Raw genomic sequence first — 4,075 nt, 5'->3', positions numbered from 1 at the left:
ATGTTCCAATCTCTTGTTTATGAAGAACTTTTCATGAAAACACTAGAGCACAACAACTACACTTCTACAAGACTTATTTACGGGTATGTGTGTCTGCATGTGTGTATATACACCGTATGAATGCAGTTACCTTCAGAGGCCAGATGAGGGCATCATATCCCTGGAAATTTGAGTTACAGGCAGCTGTGAGCAGTTATGAGATCTTGACCTGTTGTGTGCATCTGATCACTAATTAGGAAAACATATCCCTACCCCTGATATTGCTGAAATAAGTGAGTTTAGCAAGTTAAATATGTAATTTATTAATTTTAATTAAGAGTGTCAATTAAAACCAAAGGCATCAAACTTCACATGTGGGTGCTGGGATCTGAAACCTGATACTCCGAAACAGCAGCAGGTGCACTTAACCACTGAGCTGTCCTCCTGGCCCTCAAGCTACAGTTCTTCATCTTCTTTCTTTAATATATGTTTAGTGGTCAGCAAACTTGACCCTTTTACCTGTCAGGATTATCTAAATCTTGGGGCACTTAGGAATTCAAGAACTGATTCGCAGATGGGATGTCTTTCTATGACTAAAGCAAGGACCGATTCAGTAAAGAGCCAAACACAATAATGACAAGAAATGAATGATATCATTTGGGGAGGTCCAGACCCCTAGAAGATCTTGTCCTACTGTGTGCATCTGATCCCTCATTAGAAAAGCGTATTCCTATCCAAACACTGCTGAAATAAATAAGCCGAGAAACACTCGTTATGCAAATTAAAACCAAAGGCATCAAACTTTGCATTCCTGATTACATATTCAAACCATACAATTACAGCGTATAAAATCAATTTTTACTATAGTCATAAGTAGCAATTAGACATAGTGTTTTAAAATTCAAATGATATTTGTATTAGATGAAATTCCTCCTCTTCCCCAAGCCCCAGGAAAACATCTGACTAGGAAATGATCTCCTGCGGTTCTTTTCTTCCCAAGGAGCCCCCCAAACAGCTTCTTATGACCCATTTCGGCTTAGGGGATGAAGTGGGAAAGAAAGGACATTGACTCCCTCCAAACTCTGGGTCACTAGGGTCAGGGGTTCAGAGTCTTCATTCAGATATGCCAACATTTTGTCAAAGATTTGATGCCCAAAGAAAGTTGGGAAGAAAATGAGGGCAGATAAAGGGAAGAAGCAAGCAGAAACCAAAAATTAGTTTTGTTTTGCTTTCCAGACTTTGGTGGTAGTGTAGTGGTGTGTGTGGATTTTCCCAGAGGAAATACGCAGCAGAAGGCTCAGAAACCGTAAAAACCCAACACCTGGATCATGGTCTCTATGCACCATTCCTTCCTAAAAGGAACCAAGGCTTCCTTGGAACGATGGATTCCAGATGTGGAGAAAAGCAGACAGTACATATATGTGTACAAATCAAACTCGAAGATTCTCGGGACTGATGGAAACATGTTCAGAGGACACCAGATTTAGCTTAAGCTCTGTGTGTGTGTGTGTGTGTGTGTGTGTGTGTGTGTGTGTGTGTGTGCACGTGAGTGCAGATGCCTGTGGAGGCCAGAAGAGGGCATCAGAGTTCCTGGAGCTGGAGTTACAGGTTGTTGTGAGCCACCCCACATGTGTGCTGGGAACCGAACTTAGGTCCTCTACGAGAGTGGCTCTTAACTATTGAGCCATGTCTCTCCAGCCCCAGATATAGCTTTTTGAGGCAAGTCTTCTTTGTAACTGACTTAAACAAAATTCACCAGTGGATATTCTACTAGATACCATTCTCCTCGAGATAACAAGATTCCTGACAGAAGCAAGACAAGGGAAGAGAGGTGGTTTGGCTCATGGTTTCAGGATAGGGAAAGCATGGTGGCTGAAGTAGCTTGTCTATGGAGGCCTGAGCTTGTAGCAGCTTGCTGCATTGCCCTGGAAGACAGGACATGAAGGATATTTGGTCTGGAAGTGGGAACAGGGAACCCATTTCCTCTAGGTAGGCCCTACCTCCTAATGGTTCCAAACTCTGCCCAAACAGATTATCAGCCGGGGGATCAGCTGTTCAAACGCATGATCCTCTGGGAGGTATTTGAAGCGTGACAAGTGCTAAGTCATTTTTTGTGTCAGTTAGCTCCCTAACTGTGGCAGAACACCAAAGACTACAGCCGAGAAGAAAAACGTTTCTTTTCACCGTGGTTTCAGCTCAAGGTCACTTGGCTGTCTTGTTTCTGTATCTGTGGCGAGATAGTGAATTATTGTGGGGAGTCAATATGGAGCCAAGTTGCTGACCTCGTGACAGCTAGGAAGCAGAGATGAACTAAGAGTGTATTTGCGCATGTGTCTGGAGGGGGTGGGAGACGGGGTGGGGGCGGGGCAAGCTCTTTTGCTGATGCGTCTGTCCGCAGCCGTGAGTATGCTCAGGCTACACAAGAGACTTGCTTCTAGCGTTCTCTGCTGTGGTAAAAAGAAAGTCTGGTTGGATGGACCCCAATGAGACCAGTGAAATCACCAATGCCAACTCCGGTCAGCAGATCTGGAAGCTGATCAAAGATGGGCTGAACATCCGGAAGCCTGTGACTGTCCATTCCCAGGCTCGATGCTGGAAAAACACTTTGGCTCAACGGAAGGGCAGGCATACGGGCGTAGGGAAGCGGAAGGCTACTTCAATGCTCGAGTGCCCGAGGTGACCTGACTGAGAAGGATGCGGCTCCCGCGCCGACTTTATAGGAGATACTGGGTATCCAAGAAGACTGACCGCCACGTGTACTACAGCCTGTACCTGAAGGGCAAAGGGAACGTCTCCAAAGACAAGCAGATTCTTTTGGAGCACATCCACAAGCTGAAGTCCTGCACCCAGGCTGAGTGAGTTTTAGGTCTAAGATCAAAGAAGCACAAAAGCTCAGGGAGGAGCCCCTCCAGGTCAAGACCCTGTCCAAGGAGGAGGAGACCAAGAAATAAAGTTTCCCTCCTGTCTGTACATAGGGGGCTGCCTGTGAACATAGGTAGATCAGTCATTAAAATAAAACAATCCTTTAAAAAAAAAGTGCACGTTGGGAGGTGGGCACTGGGATTAAGATCTAGCCCCTAAGGTAAGGATCTGGAGCAGAGTCCTTAGATTTGCGTCAGGAAACCCTTGCCCGGAGCAAGGACTGGAACACTTTGCTGAGGAAACTGACCCCCACCAGAACAGAACTGTAACACTTCTGTTGGGATACCTTTCTGAGCTGTAGGTAATCCTTGGTCCTCACTCCCATGAACCAGGCTCCATCACCAGTTTCCACCACCTCCCAATAGCCCATTAAGCTCAGAATCCAGAGGCTGGAGAGCTGGGTCAGCAGTTATTAGCATAGAGGGTTGAAGTTCAGGTTCCAGACTCACTGGGAGGCTCCAGATTTGGGGGGACACAGTGCCCTCTTCTGGCCTTCATGGGCTCTGCACTCACATGTGCAAAAAGGCACACAAAATACACAGAATTAAACAGCAGCAACAATAAATCTTTAGCTGCGAATCTATCAATGGGTTAATTCTTTGGGGGTGGCCAGAGATCTCATGATCCAATTACTTCCCCGGAAGTCCCACCTCTGAACATGGTTGCCAGAGAAACAAGTGTTCAACACAGGAGCCTCTGGGAACATTGACTACTCTAACTATAACAGCATTGACTAGTATGCGGTGGGAAAGGATGCTCGTGCCTCCACAGATCACCTCAAAGACTCATTCATTCCACAGAAGAAAAAGGGGCATGGAGTGGCCCAGCAGGTGAGAGCATTGGCTGCTTTTGTGGAGAACGCTTTTGTGGGTCCCAGGCCCCACGTGGTAGCTCACAACCATTTGTGACACAGGTTCCAAGGGATCTAGTGCCTCCTCTGACCTCTGAAGGATGCCAGGCAGGCATGTGGTAACGCCCATACATGCAGGTAAAACATCCATACACATAAAGATAACTAATCTAAGAAAAAAGAAGCAAAGGGGTCTTCTCTATGGAGAGGTCCGACATAATCAAGGGTTCTGTCTCAACCCCCAGTAAGAGAGCAGCTGATGCTGTGGGCCTCTCGATGAAGGACTCGTTTCCTGTAAGAACTGAAGGGTGCCAAGGATGTTGA

At 46.3% G+C, this 4,075-nt stretch overlaps 1 pseudogene; it reads left to right on the top strand.

Moving 5' to 3' along the window:
• The first annotated feature begins 2,385 nt into the window (after positions 1-2,385).
• LOC101994745 lies at positions 2,386-2,930 on the top strand (annotated as a pseudogene).
• The last annotated feature ends 1,145 nt before the right edge of the window (positions 2,931-4,075 follow it).

Source organism: Microtus ochrogaster, unplaced genomic scaffold, assembly GCF_000317375.1.
Source record: "Microtus ochrogaster isolate Prairie Vole_2 unplaced genomic scaffold, MicOch1.0 UNK32, whole genome shotgun sequence".
Lineage (NCBI taxonomy): Eukaryota > Metazoa > Chordata > Mammalia > Rodentia > Cricetidae > Microtus > Microtus ochrogaster.
The sequence above is the reverse complement of the archived record's forward strand: the minus strand, read 5'-3'. Positions and strand labels throughout refer to the sequence as shown.